The sequence below is a fragment of the Haplochromis burtoni genome, unplaced genomic scaffold (genome assembly GCF_018398535.1).
Source record: "Haplochromis burtoni strain Fernald_Lab_line unplaced genomic scaffold, NCSU_Asbu1 Contig_17, whole genome shotgun sequence".
Classification (NCBI taxonomy): Eukaryota; Metazoa; Chordata; class Actinopteri; order Cichliformes; family Cichlidae; genus Haplochromis; species Haplochromis burtoni.
The window spans coordinates 2,526,808-2,549,399 of NW_024582378.1; the positions used below are offsets into that span (position 1 = coordinate 2,526,808).

Sequence of the window (22,592 nt, forward strand, 5' to 3'; positions counted from 1 at the left end):
GGATTTTTGGGGGATGTGGCAGCTTTCCTTGACAGGTGACACACACAGTCAGCTCTAGCCCCCACCTGACTGATAGACGTCAGCTCCACTAATCTGACTCACTGACATCTGCACTATGTGTCTGGTGTTAGCTTCTTTTGTACATTTTAAAGCAATTATCCGAGCACTACAATGAGCTCAAAGGGGTTAGCAAGCTGCAAGTTGGTGATGGTTTTCTGTAACATCAGCACTCCAAATGTTAAAATAAAGATATGTGATTTTAATTTCACAAAAAATCCCCGGAATATGTTAACAAAATCTCTGCAGGGACTCTACAATACATCTAGAGAGCCCATAACATTCTGTCCATTTATGTTTTCACTGCTTTACCACTGCAGTGGCCTTAAAGTAAAAAAGCTTTTTAAAAAAAGAAGATTGAGTCACAACAAACAAGAGTTTCACCCCCTCTGGGATAAGAATATAATGGTCCGTCATCCCAATGGTGGAGGTCATGAACTATGAAAAGGGGAGGAGATTTCAGGGCTATCCTGAATTAGTTCTTCAGGCATGTTTCATGAAAGCAAAGTTTTAATCAATGGAGGGAAAAAAGCATCTTTAGTTTGTAGGAGTCCTTGAGATCTGCCTCATCACAACAGGCTAGAAGGTAGGACATTGGATTATTCGGTGATAAAAACCCAACTCATCGCTATGATTCTTCACAAAAAGGAGCCACCTGAGTGGATCCACATGAGTGAGATTGTCATGAATGGAAATGTAATACGTGATGTAATTGAAATGAGTGAGGAGGAAGGTTGAATCACGTAGGGAGGAGGAGTGTATAGCTGCAGTGGTGGAAGGAGGTAACAAGTGCATCTTGATCCTAGGCTGTTGTGGCTACTGCGATATCACTCTACTTCCTGCCCTCTTCTTATATCCTGTCCTCTCTCTGCCCTAAACCTTGTAATCCTCTTGTTTCTCCTTTTCCTGACTCATAGCTTTGATTTGCCTCTCCTCTGATACAGACACACACACACTCACTGAGTCATGAATATTCATTTGTTTGCCCAAATCCTGTTCTTGCACTGTTTACTTTGATGCTCTGGAGACAGAGCTCGAGGAAGCCCCAGTATTTGGATGTGTGTGCGTGCACGTGTACACATGCGTGTTCCCAGTGTGTCCCATGCATCTCTGAGGATGAGCGGATCTGACAGCATCGGCCGAAAAAGAACCGCTGTCCTCAGACCGAGAATCTCCGCACTCTGCGAGTGTACATGTGCACGCGTGCGTGTGCGGGCACGGTTGTCTTCCTGTGTTTATGTGTGTATGAGTGTGGGTGGACAAGCCGTCTCAGAAATCAGTGAAGCAGTGTGCTTCCTCTTTTTTAATGCCCTTTCCCATGATGTCTCAGTGTGTGTGCGCACATGTGTGCACTTCTGTGACCTAAAAAAGATCCTGTTAGCGATAATATTCATCTGTGGGTAGCCAGTCGGAGCCCACGGCGCAGCTCTGAGCTGGGCCTCAGACTCACAGCAAACCAGCAGCCACCTGACTAAGCTCAGCAGAGGGAGGCCTCGTGGTGCAGCTCTGCCCCCAGGCCCATGCAGTGCTTTCTGTCAATCCAGTGAGTCATAAACTATTAGCTAACATGCTAACACGGTCTCACGAACCCACAAAGACCCTGCGTGGCTCAAGTTCACATTATATTTGCACTCTAAACCACACACACAGACATTTTCTTACCATTGTGTGCTATTATACGAAATATTTAATATTTCTATATAATAGAAGATGAAATAAGTATCATATAAAAGACTCTCCAGTGAGAATTAGCAGCAGAAATATTACATAGAAGCAGACAGTCCCTGCTGCTAATGCACATGGTCATACATTAACGGGCTGGCACAGTTATTCACACATGTACACAAAAACACACACACATACCACATGGTGTCATTTGTTGTGTCTAGCTGTGTTTGAGAAGTGTTGTGTATCACACTCAGCTACTTTTCCTCTTGTCAGCTCTATGTCTATGTCAGCACATATGGTGACATTTCTGCATGTGCAGGTGTTCATCTGTGACGTAGCCCCTGCTGCATTCAAGGGTTGTGGCAAATGTTGAACACTGAAAGATTTTTTGTGTCCATTTGCTGTGTAATGACCTGGCTGTTGCTATAAAGCCAAATGTTCTGGGTTTTTGAACACAGGGAGTGCTCCTTTATTGAGTTTGCATGTTCCTCCGTGGTTGCGTGGACATCCTCTCCACAAGCGTGCTGATTTACTTCCTGGTTAAATAAAGGTGTCTATTATCAGTTTGCTATGTAACGGTTCCCTTGCTCTTATTCTGAAAATTCAGTCACTGCTAAACAGGCAGCCTCATTGACACCTGGACTTCTTTAAGTTGCTTGAAGACATTTCACCTCTCATCCAAGAAGCTTCTTCAGTTCTAAGGTCAAATGGTGGAGAGTCCCAGATTTAAGCCCTGTGGGAGTTTCCCCCCAAGACGGACAATTCACCCCCTAATCACACGATCCTCTACCTAATCACACAAGCCAAGGTTTGAAAACGGGTGTAGGTCACTATCAGCTTTCCAAGCTCCTTAGACTACGATGACCTGGATGACTGAGAACCTTCACAGACGCCTTGACATCAATCCGCTGATTCTGTAGACAGGATCTTTGTGAGGTGGATGGAGTGGAGGGCCACTCTATCCAGATCCTGGTGGAGAACTGGTTCATGCTTCTGTCTAAGGTGATGGAGTTCATCTGCAGGATGAAAGACTCACTGGAGAAGCAGCTGATTATGTTGCTTATATTGTTTTGTTAGATTTTTGTAGGATTAGGATCCAAAATGCAATACACAAGAATGTTTTTTGTCTGATTTTAGATCAATTGTGTTAGTACAGTATGTCAAAATGAAAACATAACTGTAAATTCAGACACGTGAGGTTGTGCTGAACAGGATGATACCAAACAAGGCAAAGTAAATAGTTTTTAAAGGTGAAATGTAGAGGAAACATCAAAAGTGGTTAAAATGGCCAATTATACCCTGGAACCCAGAGGGTTAAACTTTTTTTTTTTAAAGTAACACCATAGTTACTTTTCAAGTAATTAATTACTTTTAGAATCTTGTAACTCAGTTACCAACTCAGTTACTTTTTTGAAGAAGTAACTAGTAACTATAATTAATTACTTTTTCAAAGTAACTTGCCCAACACTGGAGACAAGTCATGAGAGACGCACACTAATAAACAGCGGCTTGATATCACGAGTACCGGGGAAGGCATGTTTTTATATTTCCTTCAAAAGTAGAAACTTATCGATGTAATATTTTAAAAATTAAAGACAAAGTTTGTGCACATTGTACACATGCAGACATATGAGCGTGCACAACACCACCAGCATAATCTGGATCTGTGGGAATCACTGGTGTAGGCTTGCTTTACTTTTACATTAGTGACACAGAAGCACTGAAGTAAAGACAAATGTGTTTGGAACATACTTAGCACATGAATAGTTATATTACATACTACATTATGACAGCATGCACGTGTTAAATGAATAAGGTCAGCTGTCAGTAACTGAACAAAAGGTCATGCATTACCAAACTTATTAGAATAGAATAGAATGCCTTTATTGTCACTATACAGTTGTACAATGAGATACAGAGCATCTCCTACTCAGTGTAAACATGCTGGGGGGGGGGTACAGTTCTGCAGCGCTATGTACATATGAACAGTATTAACATAGGGAAAAACACACATATATATAAAATGTACAATATACAAGCCGTAAGTAATATGTAATAAATAGTGTTATGTATATACAGTTGAACTATTGCACATAGAATTGGTATTGCACAGTGGTGCTAGAATTGATTATCAAAGAAACACGACAATAATGATCGAATTACATGGTAATCCCAACCTGTTCTTCATCTTTGATCGTATGTTTGTGATACCACTGCGTATACAGAGTCCCCCCTCCCGTGCACTGGACTGTACAGCAGCTGTGTGGTGACACAGGTGATGTCTGTACTAGACGAACCGCTTGAGTATAATGGCCAAATTTCCCGTGGAGCGAAGAAATGTCTGACAGCTGCTGTAACTCAGTCGGTACAATTATACAGCAGCAGCACCGCTGATCAAGAGAGGAGCCATACTGCAGCTTATTGGTCTTCTCGCTGACACGCTCCCATGTGGGCAGTTATGCATGTCTCACTGAGTGTTCACTGGACTGTGTGGCTTCCAGCTTCACGTGAGCGTTGGACCTATTTAGGCTGATAGGCGTTATATTTAAAACCACAATCATTTTGAAGCTTGTGAAGAAACAAGAAGGTAGGGTGGACGTCTTCGGGCAAGAAGGCTGTAAATAAGGAACACCTTGCCTCGTGCAGTCATTTTCTCTGTAGGAGGTTATGAGACAGGAAAAGAAGAACTAATGAAATGTATAAATCAAGAGGGGTTAAATTGGTCCAGGGCTGTCTGCAGCTGAGCCAGAAACAATTACTCTTTAAAGTCACCTGGGAACGTCCAGCCTCACTACATTCATCTTCAACACGGATAAATATTTTTAGTGACAGATATCTTAATAATTTAAAAAATGACTTTTTCCCCCCCCCTTTTTCTCTTTTTCCCCATACCATTAGGGCTAATAACTCTAGGCAAATTACAGCGGTAGAGTAGATAAAGTGTTGAACCTTTCAATAAGGTTTCTCTTTTTACTGTGAAATCAGATGGCATGGCTTTACTGGTAACAAGTTAGAGAGGAAAAGAGACCAAAAACTGTCACGAGGCCTCTTTTTCTTACATGAATGTGATTGTAAATTCGTCTATTCTGCTTAGACAACATATATCACACGTTGGTTTTCATTAAATATTTAACAAGACATTGACTGCTTGAGATTAAGTAGGTAAGTGCTACGATACAAGGCCAGACATGCCATCACCAGTCCAGCCAATCTATCTATACATTAGCGTAAGGCGACAGTGGCTCAGGGGGTTGGGAAGCTCATCTTGGAAGGTTGCCGGTTCGATCCCCTGCTCTGTCTGTCTTGGTCGGCTTGGGGAAGAGACTTCACCTACCACCTACTGGTGTTGGTCAGAGGGGCCGATGGCGCGATATGGCAGTCTGTCCCAGAGCAGCTGTGGCTACAACCGTAGATTGCCTCCACCAGTGTGTGAATGTGAGAGTGAATGAATAGTGGAATTGTAAAGCGCTTTGAGGGTCTCGAAAGGCGCTATATAAATGTAATCCATTATTATTAATCCTTCCACTCTTTGTGCTAGTGGTTCAAATGAAATCAGGTAAACAGTTCTTGGCAGTGATGTTTGGTTTATTATGGTAATTTCATACAGTTGACTACGGAAGAGGATTAGGGCCACTGGAAAAAAAAAAAAGGAAAGAATTCTGACTTTAAAGTCAGAATTCTGAGAAAAAAGTCAGAATTCTGACTTTAATCTCAGAATTCTGACTTTTTTCTCATAAAAAAAAAAGTCAGAATTCTGAAAGGATTCAGAATCTCAGAATCTCAGAATTCTGAGATTAAAGTCAGAATTGTTTTTGTTTTTTTCCAGTGGCCCTAATCCTCTTCCGTAGTTGACCAATTGCGGAAGCTCCATTTTTGGGGGGGGGGGACAAACTGATCAGAGAAAGGAGAGCTGGGATGCAAAAACGTCTGGAAATTGTTTTATTGTGAAAACTGTAAAAGTTAGTGTGGAAAAAAAATCTCACACATGAATATTATTAGGTCAGCTTTCAAGTTGAAAGTGTTAGACTGTGCAGGAAGAAAAAAAATCTATTTCTCACTTTTAAACAAAAGCCTCTCGTACTCTGACAAAAGGGACACTTTCACATTATGTTGGAACTAGAAATACTTTTTTTGTAGTTTGTAAAGAGTTAATGACAAGAAACCTCCAGTAGCAGTGTACCTCAAACAGAAAGGGAGAAGGGCAGCTCTCAACCCTATTTCATAAAAAGTTGTTTCCACACAACAAAACCACACTTTCTTTCAATTTTAAGGGGACACATTTCAGTGTTTTCTCAGTTTCAAAGACAAATAAAATCTGCAGGAAATTCATAAGAATTTCACCAGTTAAACTGGGGTTCTTATACTTTCTCAATCCTGTTATTTTTAGACTTCACTGTGTTTACATTGTAAAAAAAATTTAAATTCACATTTTAAGTCAGTTCAGAACTTAAACGATAGAAATAAATGATGAAATAAACCCTTTCTCAACCTTAAATGTGGTAAATGTTTTGCTTCCAATACATCTGAGTTGTTATTGGCAGCTCCTTGAAGGTGGCCAGGACATAGGAAGGGCTGCCCTTACAATTTGGACCCGGATAATTTGCAGAAAATGGAGGAAAGTTCAGCTCCAGTTTCTAGGTTGGAATGAAAATGGGTGCATTTTGAATCTATAGTTATATAATTTTGATTACATGTGGTACTGTAGGCTTTAGATTGCCTTTGCAGGAAACGACGCAGGCTACAATTTAGCATCACTGCTCGTCATTTTATTTCATTAACGTTATCCACTTTCCACTCGTACAGCTGAGTCAGAGATGTATTAAGTTATTGCAAATGTAAATCCAACATTTCCTACTGCTTCTAATTCCCATTAAAGTCACTGAACCAGGGAAACAGAGGGTGGCTTTTAATGTGAGGCAGCCACTTGGTGATTTTTTTTTTCCACCAGGTTAGCGCCAATGGAGAGGAGTGGGAAAACACTAATTGTGCACATAAAGTTCATTTAGTTCATAGAGTTTGTTTTTAATCGAGCTTTAAGAAACAGATTTGCTGCAGCTGAAGGTTGTATAGTATAGTGTGTATTCATGAGGGAGAGTCCAACTTAAGATATTCAGAGTGACACCAGCTCAGGGCTCAGTATATAATAGTCAGTTTTTCACACTTTGTCAATATTTGACAGCCATCTGTCTCTCAAACTGTCCTCTGATGAGGAGTTGTTGTTTTTTAAATACCTGGACCTACCTACCTACCTAAATACCTAATTAATTTACATCTGCAGGAAATAAAGATTCACAGTGTTCAACACCATCCTTTCTCTTATCCATGATTACTTATGTTTAATGTTTTTAAAAGTGGAAGCAAATGGAGGAAAACTGGAGGCTGACAAACTTGTAGCTAAAAGCAAAATAGCGTCAGCCGCAGTCTGAAGGGTTTAAAATCCTTAATCAGAATCAATCGGACCAATCCGAAGCTTCGTTAAAAACTGTTCAGAAGAAAAATCCTACCATATAAATACTGAGTACTGCCAGACTGCCTTCTAATTGTGCATGAGTGCCGTCTTGATTTCAAAGGGAGTGATAAAAGGGCGTGCTGCTTGAATTATTTGGGCTATGATGATCTGAGAGGATCATAAACAAACCAAAGGGAGATTAAACTTACATGGGAGCTAAATTGCAGCTAAAAAGTAAAAGTGGAATCACATCTTTTCTTGGTTTGAGCAACTTTGCCTTTAAACATATCCACTTCTTAGAGTTTCTCAAAGTACTTTACAGGTTGGTTGTTCCAACCGTCTTGGAGAACTTGTCATATTTCTTCTTTTTTTAAACGTCATCTGTCTTTTTTTCCCTCCCTATAATCCCAGACTGCCTTCATGATGCTGAGGTCAGGGCGCTGTGGGAGCTTCACCATCTGTTGCACGACTCCTTGTTGTTCTTGTGGCTCAAGATATTACTTTATGACTCAGGCATTATGTGATGGGGTCGTTGGCATGCCACCGAGTAAATTTAGGACTGAACAGATGCAAGCCTTAAGTGGAATTGTGTAATGAATAAGAATTTAAACTAAAGTGCTTAAACAGTTTGTTCTATGTTTCATAGCATAAATAACATTATTTTTGTGTGTGGGAGGATGAGTGAAATCAGTAGCTGTAAAACTTAATTTTCTTTAACTTTGCTACATTAAATGTTTTTCACCACTCACCATCGGTGGTGAAGTGGTTAATACTAATGCCTCACAGGAAGTACCGTGTTCGAACCTCCTGGTCTGTGGTCCTTCTTTGAGGAGTTCTCCTTGTGACTCTGTTGGTTTCTTCTGGCTTTCTAAACACATGCTTGTTGGATCAGGTGGATCAGATTTTAAATTGGCAGGAGGTTGTCTATCTGAGAGAGTGAGGTGGTCTGTCTCTCTGTGTTAGCCCTATAATTATACTTGACCTGTCCCGGATTTACCCTGCAGCTGTTAAAGTCTTCATCCCAATCAAGTTGGATCAATGGTTAAGGACAAGGATGGATGGTTTGGCCGTGCTGTACTCCCATTCCTCCCAGACTACTTTGTCCAGAGATCATGTGATCGTTTCTACTCAGTCCAAGAATTTTTGGAAGGAATCTCTGTCATTTTTAAAAAGAGAAAAATCCCAGAAACAATTTAAGGAATCCGTCTGATTCCAGGAACCCAGTTACCTGGACTCAGATGCGGCAATTTTCTGTGCATCTTAAGACATATGTGTCTGATACTGTGATTTACTCATGAAAGTAATGAATCAAACAAATATTTCAGGTCAGGTCTTATATATCGTTAGCTTCATAGCATAAGTGCCTAAGTCATTTTTTTGTGTTTTGTGTTTCAGACGGACAGGATGATGCAGAAGTGGTAGGGGAGTAAAGTTAGGCAAAAATCTCAATTTGACCAAAAAATGACTTAGGCACTTATGCTATGAAGCTAACGATATGGAGAATAAAAAATGCCTTTGGTGAAATTCCTGCAAATGTTTTTATTTCACTGACATTCTTCCATAGGAGCACCTTGATTGGCTATTATCCATCATCTTCCTGTAACTCTCCCTCTCTTGCTCTCCATCTCTGCCTCTCTTTCCCCCCCAGTTAGCTCATGTTTTATTGATGCTAAGTGGTAAAGGATTTACGAGGAGTTTAGTTCACTCATCCCTCGGTGCTTGCATTATTCAAACTTTGGAGCGTTTTGTGCCTCTTGGCAATCCCTCCGAGGATCTCTGCTTCATTACTAACTGTTATATTTGTTGTTTTTAATAAAAAAATTTAATGTAGAAATTTAACATGCTGATATATAGTGTATGCAGTTGCTGTGCTGATGCACTTTATATGGCTGACTCACCTCTGTAGTTGTATTTTACCCATCTGTTTTCCCACAGGGGCAACAACATAGGACGTAGGAGTCCACTGGCAGGAGTATACGTTTAATGTAATTGTTTAGCTGCAGTTCAGATTGTGATTGTGCATTTTTCTGCATGTCACCAATACACGCTAACTCTTTGCCAGTATGTAGAGCTTACAGCTTCAGATCTGATGGATTGGATGCAGTTTATTCGATTACGTTTGTTTCCTGCAAGGTTGTAATGATGCTCTCTGAATAAATTCCACACAGACATCCATAAATATGTTTAGCTGGTTGCTTACTTGCTGTTCTCTGGGTTTGTTTTGTTTGAATTTCAGCGGTTTGTCCTTTTTGATAGGGCCAAAAAAACAGAAGGTGTTTTTTTCACAGGATAATGAGAAGGTTTGAAGGTATTTCATATTAAAAAAGCTCTGGTTGACACGCACCATAGTTGCTTCCTTTAATTCTCTTAGCATTCAATCCCAGGCTGCCTGGTTTTATGACAGGGTGAAAGGAAAATGAGAGAGTGCACCGAGGGGGTAGAAGGAAGAGGAGTGTGTAAATGATGTGCAGAGCTTCATCTCCCCTCCTACCCAGCACCACAACCACCACCACCACTCTTTAACCCAGGGCATGGTGGGAGACAAAGTCAAGCAGAGAGTGCGTGCATGCATGTGTTCCTGCGTACATTTAAGCATGTGAGTGTGCCATGAGACGTGGTCTGTCAGTGGGATGCACAGCGCTGCTGTCTAGTGGGTCTCTCTGCTCATGATTGTGTATGATGTCAAAGGAAAGTCGTGCACGCATGCATACATACACGCATGCAATGTGCAGTTGAATGCACGCAGGCGCACCTTATTAAAGCTGACACACGTGTGCACACACAGGAAATGAAAGGAGGCAGCAGTGTGCTTTTGAGGTGGCAAGTTCAACTGTACTGCATTTTTATCATTCTCTGTTACATGCGAGAGTTGCTGTGTTTTTGAGAAATGCTAAGAATGTAAATGTAGGGTTTATTCACATTTATGCAAGAAAAACCCTGTGAAAGTTTCCCTCTGACGCTGTGTTATGTCATCTTTAGTGCTTTGCTATAAAGTGCTGAAAGACTATCCTGTATTTATCTGCAGCATACAACATTGTGTAATGGTAATCAGGGCAAAAACAAAGCCACGGCTGATGGGATTGCTGGTCATGGTGTGGGCATTTAAGTTCAGCATGATCTAAAATCTGAATTACTCACCACGTGCTAAGTGGAGGGGAGACTTAATATAACTGCAATAATTCATGTCTAATTAAGGGTTTAACTCTTGAGGGTCAGCTGCAGTAGTATTCACTTTGACTTGTTAACTGGCATAAAAGTTACTTGTTCCGCCACGCCATTGAACCCTTAAATAAATGTAATGCGGGCTTTAATGAAGTCACTGTATTGTATCTGACAGTATTTGTGTTAGGAGAGGTATTGAACTGTGTGAGACGGATTGCGCGCTGCTGTGATTCCTTTCAAAATGGCTGCCTGCCCAGCGTGAGCGCTGTGTACGGTCGTTCAGATAGTGATGGTTTCTTTTCATCTGGACCGCTCAGACATAGCCTGTATGGATTTTTTTTGTTTTTTACCTCGTTGAAACTATTACAGACACAAAGGCGCGTTTCTTTCTGCCCTCTTTCATAAAAGACCTCCGCTCATGGTGCTGCTGGCTTCTTGGTGAGATGATGAAGATGTCTTCCTACAATCGAACATCTTTAAGAGATGATGATCCCTTGGAGAATTACTTGAAACGCTGCTGTTGCAAAATAATGTTTTGATTACTTGTAACTTTGGAAAGTTGGTGTCAGTGTCACTTTGGTCAACTCCTGATGGTGAAAAATCAGAAAAGTGGGAGAAAAATCAGGGGAAAGTGTTGTAAATGTGTCTAAAATGACACTAAATGCACACGAAACTGTAGCATAATCACAGTAATTAAATTTTTTTCACTCACTGTTTGTCACCTCAGTGACTACGCTGCCTTTGATAATAAGTTATTATTTTTCTCTGGCGCTCCTCCACAGGAAAGAGTGCTGCTCGCTGAGCCTTGTTCTTCTGGAGGTTTCTTCCCCTTAAGTTTTCCCCTTTCCACTGTCGTCAAGTGATTTTTTTTTAATGTTTTCTCTGTATTGTATTCTTTATCTTACAACACAAAGCTCCTGTTTGGTCCCTCCATCCTTCCATTTTCTTCGCTTATCCGGGGCCAGGTCGCGGGGGCAGCAGCCCAAGCAGAGAAGCCCAGACCTCCCTCTCCCCAGCCACCTCCTCCAGCTTATCCAGGGGAACACCAAGGCGTTCCCAGGCCAATCTCTCCAGCGTGTCCTGGGTCTGCCCCGGGGCCTCCTCCCGGTGGGATATGCCCAGAAAACCTCGCCCAAGAGGCGCCCCGGAGCCATCCTTGTCAGATGCCCGAACCACCTCAGCTGGCTCCTTTCGATGTGGAGGAGCAGCTCTACTCTGAGCCCCTCCCGAATGGCCGAACTTCTCACCCTATCTCTAAGGGAGAAGCCAGCCAGCCTTTGGAGGAAGCTCATTTCCGCCGCTTGTATTCGCGATCTTGTTCTTTCGGTCACTACCCACAGCTCATGACCATAGGTGAGGGTAGGGGCGTAGATCGACCGGTAGCTTCGCTTCGCTTTTACGCTCAGCTCTCTCTTTACCACAACAGACCGGTACAGCGTCCGCATCAACCAGCCAGAAAAGGTTGGAGTGCCCACTCCGGGTCAGGGACGAGACCCTGCCCCAAGTGGAGGAGTTTAAATATCTCGGGGTTTTGTTTACGAGCGGTTCCTGTTTGGTGTTAAATACAATTCAATTGAAATAAATTAAAACAATCAATCCTATGAGAAGACAATGAGCATAGAGAATTTGACATCTTCCTCCTAAAACTTTACTCAGTTTAGACAAAACCTCTCATGCACCGTGCTTCTTCTGTCAGTATTCATATGAGAATAAAATCTGTATCAATCCACAGCCTAAAAATGCACTATTTCCCCCTTTTTACCCCTTTATCACCAAAGAATCATTCAGCCCCCTGGACTTATTTAGTAATTTTGGCTGTAAAATTACAGAATTCTCACCTTCCAGGAACCATTTGAATCCTCTTTCTGGCCCAAAATGGTTCAGGGGTTACGGGAATGTGAAGCAGACATGGTTCAGACAGCAGTACCTTGTGATTGCTTTGTGGCATTGTTATACACTAAGTATCCCCATAAAGCTTTTCTTCTCTTCTTTCCGAGACTGTTTGAATTTTGTCCCTAGCACAAATGGTAACTGAGCTACGGTCATTTAAAGAGCGCCTGTAAAATGGGTCCACTGCTGGTTTAAAAAAAGGATGAAGTAATGTTTGGTAAAAACTGCATCTGTACCCCAGTGTTAAGGATATAGATTGCAACTAAAGAAAGGTTAGTATAGATTTAACAATGATTTAGTCACACATTTACAAGCACCTTACTACTTATTAACTAATGCATATTAAAATAACATTAAAACAAATTGTTACCTACGAATGTCATTGACGCTGTATGTAAAAATACATGCAGAATTGTGACTCATTGGTCAGAAATGTGGGGAAAAATGCACCTTTTCATTAATATTCAGTAAATTGACTCCCAAGCCTCGGATATTTTTGCTCTGGCACAAGTGGTAAATAATGGAGGTTTGTTCTGTGGAGCTGCGATCGATATATTGATGGGCCAGAGGTCGGAGGCAGTCATCATCAAACGGCCCTGTGCTGCGAGTGGGGCCTGACACCTGGGGGACCGAGGGGAAAGTGTGTCCATGGCAGTAGACCATATTCAGCCGTCCACTGATTTACACAGAGCACTGATGACAAAGCAGTTTTACCATCCCGGCGTCCTGCCAGTCGATAGGAGCAGACTGGGAAAGAGGTAGTGAGTAGGCCTTTTGCTCATCTCTGCTGGATGAGGTTAGTTTGAGATGATTCCTACAGAGGATGCACTTCAGCTAGAAGCGATGATATAAGTTAAATTCAGATGAGTGTTATGTAAAATGACGGGAGAGCTTCTGGTGCCTCACTCAGTTAGTGTGTCACACGCAGAAGGTCTGGTCCATTGATCAGACTGAGCTGCACTGAATGTGTGTGTGTATATATGTGTGTGTGTGGGTGTACTCTGACCTGTTTGTGCAGTGGAGTGTGAGGCCAGCGGATGCTGTTTCAGGGTCACTGCTGGTGTGGGACTAAATGGACCAGTCCAGGAGGCCGGCCTGTCACTAGCGGCCGCCCCCTCACTGTCAGTGCTACTGCTGTCACATCACTACTGGGTCATATAGAGCAATCAGTTTGATGCAGCCTGACTCTGATGGATTGCTACCATTGGCCTCTGTGGTGTCTTTGCGCTGCAGCAAGCCTGCTCTGAGTGTCTCAAAAACACACGAGAATTGTCACATCGCAGACAGAGTACAAGTCATTTTGACATTTTTGTGAAATTAAATTCTTTTTTCTGTGTGTGTTTCAGGTGCTTTAAAATAGTCACATTTTGTTGCAGCTTTTCAGAAGTTAGGAATGCCACAAAAAGGGAGCCAAATGGTATAACTGCCCCTTAATTTACTTGTTTTGTATGATGTAATAATAAATTAGAGAGAAGCTGGAAATGCTTAATTGGACTTAAGGAGCACGAAGTACAAGATGGCAGTGTGTAACTCCATTAACTAGCTTACTTTGATCCTGTGTGAGCAGATTCACTTGGCATTATACCTCCTGTATGCCGTAGAAATTAAAGATTAATGTACCCATTAGCCCACCCAGGGACTTGCCAAATGGAAAAATCAGGTCAGGTCATCAGTCTAAAGTCCAAGGATGATCAGACCTGTAGATTCAGCCGGGGGTCTGGTGGATCTGTCATTATCATCTCATTGTGTAAGAAGTATTTGGCTACCTACTGTGGCCTGGGAATATCATCAATCATCAGGACACAATTAGTGCCCTAATGATTGACCAAATGTGCAAACTGCATGCATGAGCATGCTGATATTAAAAACAATTTAATAATGAATCTTTTTGGCCACCTTGGGGCAGCTGAACATCCTGTAAACACACTGCTGATTTTTATTAGTTTATAGAGTTTGTATTAGCAGGCAGCTCAGTTCAATTGAGTTTTATCTCTATGGGAATATTTCAGAACTACAGTTGTCTGAGGGGGCTTTATATGGTAAAGTGAAGACCAATATTAGAGAGAAAAACCCAATAAACACACACAAAAGGATCACTTGGCGACAGTGAGGAGGAAGAACTCACTTTGAACAGGAAGAGACGTCCAGCAGAACCAGGCTTGGGGAGGAGGGGCAGCCATCTGTTGCAACTTGCTGGGGTGTAAGAGGAAGGAGAAGAAATGAAAGGACAGTATGGGGACACAGAGGAAGAAGACAAAATTAAATGGTATGCAGCATTAGAACAAGTGCTCTGTTCATCATGGGAAGTCCCTCAGCAGCCTGAGCCTAAAGCACAGGATGGTTCAGAGTCACCTGATCCAAGTTTAACTATAAGCTTTATGAAAAAGCAAACTTTTTACCAGAATATTTAATGTAAAGGTGTCTGTCTCCCAAGTGTTATGTTTTTTATATGTATCCCAATCTGACAATGAATGTAAGTCCAGTCTACACCCTCTTGTTGGCTCTGTTTTGATACATATGTCTGTGAGGGTGGAGTTTGGACTTTGAGGAGAGCACCCAAAAGCCTTAAAATGAAACCAGTGGGCTAAATAATCCTAAAGACATGGTACAGTTCCTTGAGTTGCAGTTCGAAGAAGTTATTTAATCAATTTCTGATATAAAAATACTGAACTCTACATAATGGCTCTACATAACACTCGTTTCCAGCTCCGTATGTTTTATTCGTTGCCTCATGTGTGTGCCTGAGAGGTCATTTTAGACAGAGTTGTATGCTTGAGAGGGCAACATCTGAGACTGACATCATACAGAGCCAGGTTTAGAAAAACCTGTCAGAAAGCAAGCATTCAGAAGTCATTTAGTGCAGATGGAGCCTGCGATTTTTATTGTTTTTCGGGCTCATAATCTCAATTACTTCAGACTTTAACATTGTTTAGAAAATCAGTAACAGTATTAAAGGTTGTAAATGAAGCATGGTGGTCTGTTCCAGGCTGTGCTAGTTAAACACATAAAACACGAGTATCTCATTCTTCAGAGGATGTGCTTCTGCAGAGTACTGTGCGGGAGGACTAAAAGAAAGACGAAAAGAAAACTGAGGCAGTGTTATTTATAGGTTAACGTCAGAGTGCAGTAAAGTTGCTATATCTTTACTTTTAAAATAAAACCAACTCTGTTATAGGTTCCTACAGTTTTTCATGGTGATGCATGTAGTTTCTTCCAAGCAACTCAGAAAACTTGCCTCAGTTCTTTTGTGGGTTTATGCTCTCTCAGCTTTATCTCTTAATGCGATCCCAGAGTGACTCCATGATGCAGCAGGACTGCTTGCTCTTTGTCTGGCCAGCAGTAGTTCTTCAACTTTGGTTGACTTTCAGGCCAATGAGACACTTCCATGATAATGCACAAACTATCTGAATGTTTGTTATCATACAGCCTTTTTTTTTTTTTTTTTTTACCAGAAATCCAGAATCCTCACACTACAGATAGTAGAGATCCCAGTGGATGAGCAGGCGTAGGCCAGGCTTCTATCTGTTTGTGGTTTTGATTGATTCCATGTTCAGTGTGGAGGCAATCTTCTTTAATGAAATGAATGATTCTCATTATTTGTCATGTGGCATGTGGCATACACCCATATTGTGCCCTCCACTCTGCCAGAGCTTCCCTGGACACGGTGATCCCGTTGGCAGATTCTAAGTGAACGGGAATAATAAAAGGAAAAATAATAAAAGGAAGTGCTTTGTTATTCTCACAGTTGGCCAGGATGTATAGTGAGAAACCGTGTGGAATATTTCAGCATCAGAGGTAGCACGTCTGAAAGACTGCCAAACGGGCAGCTGCTTTGGGATTTTTGAGCCTTCCGTTGATGTTTTTGATGATGATTTTAAAAATGATTTGTGCCTGGAAGAGTTTTCCTTTAATAGGGTAGAGAGGACATTATTTCTGGTTTTACTTCTACTCCACTAAAACAGGGAAATAGGTTTAGGTTAATAGTACAAAAGACAACCAATAAATGAACAAATAAATCATGATGTCTTATGTATTAAGATAAAATCGAAAAGACTTTATTGATCCCTTGTCATTGCCTAGTGGGTAGCTTTGCATTATTGTAAGTTAAAAAATACTCCTAATTTACTTTTACTGGACCTTAGTGCAGTTCTTCAGTTCATTTTCTGTGTGAAGTGAGCTCTTTTAGCACATCTTCTTTCAAGAGAACAAGCTAACTTTCTTATTATTGGCTCCTGAGTGCAAACAGAAGTTTTAAATAGCAGAGGGGTGGTGCTGTGTATCTTAGGCCTTAGACACAGAAACCTACAGACTGGTCAGCAACACCCTGGCAACAAAAAATGCTAGGGAAAAGTGAATTCCCTGAGTGGTTGATAATTTGTTTCCAACGATCAAAGAGCTAGGTACAAGTAGGAAGACTTAGACTGTTGACCTTCAAAATAAAAGTTGCAACTTTTAAAATGTGTTAATTGCAGGGAGGAGGCGAATGCTATACATCGTCTGGCCGATTGGTTTCACATAGGGATCAACAACTCCCCAACCTTTATAATATACAGTTTTCCCTAGCAACCATTGTTGCTAGGCCTGTGCCTGAGATAACTATATGAAGGAAATCAACCTTCACTGATCTTATACAGAACCAAGAGTAGAAAACAAGCATTTAAAACAGTCTTAATGCTGAAGTCGTGGAAGATGGCTGCTCCTTCCTGAGCATGGTCCTGTTAATGCAAATGCTTTCTTATAGAGCGTCATCTGATTACTCAGGTTTTCTCTGTTTTATTGCAGTCTTTACCTTACAACATAAAGTGCCTTAAGGCAGCCGTTATTGTGATTTGGTGACATGTAAACAAAATCAAATTGAATTGAATTCTGTCTTTTTGTCCTGTAGCTTTAATATTCAGTCAACAGGGACACAAATCTTTGCCCACAAATGTGTTAAACATAAAACAAAAGGATTTGAGTTCAGTATTTACGTAGTCCATGTACTGTATGTGATAGTAGCATTTCAGTGGTAATACTGTTAGTTTTGTTTGAACTCTAATGAAAACAGGCAGTAATTGGAGACAGAGACGGTTTTAATTTCAGCAGCTTTACTTACATACATACTAATGTGTTGTTATTCAATCTGGTGTTTCTGCGTAACAGCAGCTCGCCATGCACAGCGTGGGTGCGGGCTGACATATATTCAGGATTCAGTGAAGTGTGTGCGTGTGTGTGTGCTTGTGTATCTCTGCGTGCGCTGATGTCATCCTATCCCTGGAGGGGACATCAGTGGGCTGTGTGGATTTTCCAACCTCTGCACTCCTTTCTTGGTTGAGTGGACTCTCTCCCTCTCTCCCTGTTTGCCCCCATCCTTCAATGTGGAGACACACAGTAGGTGTTAATAACTGTGTGGTCTTAAGGGACCATTTGTGGCCATAAGTGGAGATATTTGGCACTGTGATACATTGCTGCAATCAGGCTATGTAAAATGTAATTATTCTTTCTTTTCCCCTCCAATGTTTAGATCTTCTCTAAATACATAAAAATGATCCGAAACCTGAGCTTTTGTTGGCTGAAGGAAATGCTAATAGCTTTGAAAAGCAAACCTTGAAGATAGCTTAGGAAGATTTCAGGTTAAGGCAAACAAACAAACACAAAACAACCCTCAAATTAAAAGAAGACAACCCTCCTCCCGCAGCTCTTACCTCTCTTTCTACATATTTAATCTATGGTTCATTTTTGTTTTGGCTTTTTGGTTGGTTAAACATTAAATAAATATCCTCAGAGGTCAAACTGAGCTGAGTGTCAGTAAAGCTGAACAGCTAAAAAAAAAAACCCCGAAAAATATAAGCATCCATAATTTCAGCTCTGTGGTCTTTTTTCTTTTGCACCATCTCTAAAAATGAGCCATCTGTTCTTGGCTTGAGTGCTTACTTTGCAGTACAGGTTTGTTTTGATGTCAGCGCTCCTGCTGGCTCAGCTGTCAATCAAAAACATACACCATTCTGCCCGCTCATAGGCTTGGAGGCTAAATTGGTCGGACACAGGCCTCCTAATCTAACGACGGAAAGCTGCATTACCGAACCTGTCTGCACATTCAACTAGAACTTCAGACGGTCTGTAAAGTCGACCTAGAGTAGCATTACTGTTGCATATGCTGAAAGTCCCTTCCTTCTTTTCATTAACAGTGCAAAATTGAAGTTACTTTAAGAGAATATTTTACTGCAAAAACACTGAAAGACTTGGGTTTCATTTGGCCAAGTGCAGTTCTCTGAATCTGTGGAGATAAAATAATTTAGCCCTCCCGCCCAACACCGAAACTGATTTTAAATGAGTCAGTCATGACTCAGGGAAAAGCAAACTTTAACAGTGAAGTTACATCATGTGGGGTGCCTTAAGGCATAGACATGGATTTGGGGGTGGGGGCAGGACAGGACACAGGGGACATGTCCTCTCTAATATTTAGAAAACATGAATTTGCCCACTCACTCTTTCTCTTAGAGGACTGTGCACAGTAAGCATAAATCTTGTTGAAACTTACCAAAGTCCAAAGGGCCTTAACGTATATTTATCATAAAGTGAAGCGAGGGGTTACCTCCACAAAGAAAAGATACAAAAGTACCCTGACGCCAGGCGGGAACAACTGAATGAGCTACACTCTGATGTCTCCAGCTATCCATTCGTCAATTTTTTAAAAGTCTTATCCAACCGAGGGTCACAGTGAGGCCAAGCCCTATCCCAGCCGACACGGGGCGACAGGCCTCCAGTCCATCACAGACCAAACACAGGGACACTCACATTCAGGCCTACGGTTGTTTAGAATCACCAGAGAACCTAACGTGCAGTCTTTAGGCTGAGGGAGGAAACCACTGCAGACTCAGGCTGATCATATATATCCACATTTACTAAACAGAGCAAAAACTATGTGTACGCAAGCCCCAGCAGTGTTCACAGGTGTGGTTACTTTTAAGAGTGAAAAACAGAAGTTGTGTTGTTTTCTAAACAAAGGCACAGTCAGTTCATTTCAAAGATATAAGAGATTATTTTTTTACTATGTAAATATCAACTCCCCCCTTTGTTTTATGCCTTGAGAAAGGAACGTGCAATCTTGTCAGTGCGTTTGCACTGCTGCAGCACGTTAAGTCCAAGGTTCAAACCTAGTGAGGCCTGGCTGCACCTATGTGATTGGAGTGACTGTATCAACATGCCACACTAAATGCTGGAAATCACTTGGATGTTGACACAACAATGATCCTTTTCATTTAGAAAAGTTGAGAATAATTATTTAAAGCTCTCCAGAATGCAGGAAATTAAGTGTCTGATTCTCAAAATTGCATGGAAAACACTAACCCTAACTCACCACCGTTTGTCTTAATGCATCCCTCTACGTGCTCACACAAAAATACATTTTGCCTTCAGGACCTTCCTAAGTGGCTGCAATCTCCAGTCACTAGGGATAAATGTGTATTTCCTGACAGGTTGCTGGCTATCGCCGGGTCAAGTTGGTTGCAAAACATTGATTGCTAGCAGATTGTCGCAGTCATCTATAGTTTGCATGGAAGTTCCCGATTCGTCTGCAAACAATGGCCAACTAACCATCGAGTAGTAGTGAAACTTAAAAGCCTGCATGGCACTCCTCACAGTTCCACTCTTTGAGCAGTTTGGCCTGTGTTTGCAGCTGTGGTAGTTCCAACCATTTAACGCCACCAAACGGTCGAGGAACATTTTTCCTAGGCCGAGGCTTTCATGACTAGGGCTAAGTAGTGGTTTTAGCTGCCTAAATCTAACAAATTCCCTCTGGAAACGAGTCAGCTAAGTTTGAAAAGACTGAAAAACGCTACAAACTCCAGTTTCCTGAGTGAACGGCCCAGTTATCCCCACAAGCTGCTTCCAGTGTAAACTGTCACTCTGAATACGGCCTCACCTGACTATTTCCTAAAGTCATTCTGGCTGAAATCCCTGAAGGCGAACTACTGTACAGTCTTGACTGTTTTTCCCCCTGGTAGTATAGTTCCCAGCACCTCTGTGGACTATAATTGTGTGTAGAAGAAGAGTGACTTTCCTTTTAGTTTTTTACTGCCGCCTTGTTTGTTTCACTGAGGGAGGAAGATTAGAAATATGCACACTCTCTCTCCCCCTCTGTCTCAACAGCAGCGCACTGCACTCTCTGCATAGAAACAATGAGTTAGTCAGTAAAGCAGCTCTCTTGTTTACTTCCCCACCCCCAGTTTTCCTTTAACAACGGGAACATCTTGAGCTCTTCCTTCAGTTCGCCACTCACTCTGATTCTCCTCGCACCCGGAAACTGGCAGAGGACGCTCATTATCTTTACTCTCTGTTGTTGTTCCGTGTGTGCAGAAAGTGGGCAATTATAGTACAGCTCTAGTAGACAGCCAAACCTTTCTATAATGAGAAGATTTCCTCAAGCAGGACACATTGTGTATATGTGTGTATAGCACAGCTTGTGTATGCAAATGCAGGCGTTCCATTTAATTCAAAGTCTGACCAATAAACACAACAGACGCAGGTTCAGTTGGTGCTGCTTTTATGCCATGAAAGCAGAGCAGCATGAGCATGATGTGTTTTGTTAATGGGGAATATGTCCTCTAGAATATATCTAAACAACAGCAAGGGGAGTGATTTAGTTGTTGGTACTGTTGTTTTGCTGTTTAAATGGGAGACGGGAACAGCCTTTTTAGATGAAAGCATCAGAGGAAACGGACGTGTTTGGTTTTGATCTCTGTTTGCTGCATTCAGTGGCTCTCTTGAAAGGATTTAAAGTGGTAATCAGCGGGATAATGGTTTGTTATTTTGTCGCCAGTCATGGTGCTAAGCGCTTATTGCCGTGGTGATTTTTGCACCACATTTCCCACCGATCAATTGTCATTCAAAGCAGCGAGGTCTTAGTTAAATGCGATGGCTATCACTGCTCATATTAAGAGCTCGGTTCTTGTAAAATATTGCTTCCTGTGAGCGTGGGACTTGAATGATTTAAGATGTGTTTCTCTGGAGATGAGCCCTCATTGCATGTTGTTTTTATGCTGCTAAATAATGAAGTTATCATAGTGATGAATGTGCCGAATAAAGGAAAAATGAACTGATACACAGCGTGACAAAATCCTTTGTTGTACACTTGATATTTGTTGTGAGAAAAATATATTTCAAAAAACTAGTTCATCAATGCATTGTGTTTGAGTTGCCCTAGTTTTCTCCCCTCGTGTGAAACAGATCCAGGGTCTGAGGAAGCTCTGGGCTCTGGGTTAAAAACAAAAGCCAGTGAAAAAGTATCAAAAACTAAAGTTCCTTTTGTGACCACTTGATGCTCAGTACAAAAGAAAGTCAGTACCTGTAGACGCACTTTATTTTCCTCCATATTGATGTTTGTAACTCACTTTTTACATTTATTAGTCTTCCTTAGCCCATCTGTAACTCGTCCAGGATGCAGCAGTCACCTCTGGGTGCTTAGTATCATAAAATAAAGACCCTACAACCCCACAACCTATGAGTAGGCACCTGGCAAAAGTGGGAAGGAAAAACTCCCTTTTACAGAGAAGAAACGGGCAAAACCAGCAGCCACCTCCTGTTACTGATTGGGGGTGAGGGAGAAAGACAAGACATTAAAAACTTTTATACATATAAAGCCCCACATGACCGAGCTCCTGCATATATAGCAGAGCCACTGAGACCATATAACAGCTGTTGGCCTTTTGTAAGTGTGTGTGCTGTATAAAAAAGTTATTATTAATAAAGTTATTATAGACTCCTGTGTTATAATGTTCCTTAGATCAGAAATAATCATCTTTACAGATTGTCACAAATGCTGGTTTTAGTCTCTGTGGCTCATTTTCCACTTCATGGGTGAATCTTTTTTAAACTCACCTGCAGTTTTGGGTGAAACTCCTTTCAGTGTAACAACACTTTACAGTGCTAAATTCAGCAGTTACAATTATATTGTTACTCACGTTCCAAAGGTTCATCAGTTACCTGCGCTCCAGGTAGATGGAAAGAAAAACGCACGTGTGGTACAATCAGCTGATTTCATCTGATTAAGCTTTGTTAAGGCTTGAATTTAATGCTTTCTACTTTGAATGCTTATAAAAGTCCCTTCACTCCCTTTGCATTGGTAAAGCATTTTTAAGGGCCTAAGCAGTTTCTGTTCCAGTTTTGTGACTGAAAGTCTTTTATTATGTCACCAATAAATTGGGATTTATCTGTGTGTGTACCCGGACTGTTTATGGATGCATTTTGCTAACTTAGCATTTGAAAAACCATAGTTGGATACTTCTGGCTCACGGCAAACACACAAGTAACCAAAATGGTGATGTCAAGTGGCTGCAGCTATCTTTTATATACAGTCTATGGCTGTAAACAATGTGAAAAGGGTCCC

At 41.4% G+C, this 22,592-nt stretch overlaps 1 protein-coding gene across 5 annotated transcripts in view; it reads left to right on the top strand.

The window, feature by feature from the left end:
- Positions 1-22,592, top strand: part of gria4b (glutamate receptor, ionotropic, AMPA 4b) — a 157,196-nt gene that overhangs the window by 48,616 nt on the left and 85,988 nt on the right. The window lies entirely within an intron of this gene.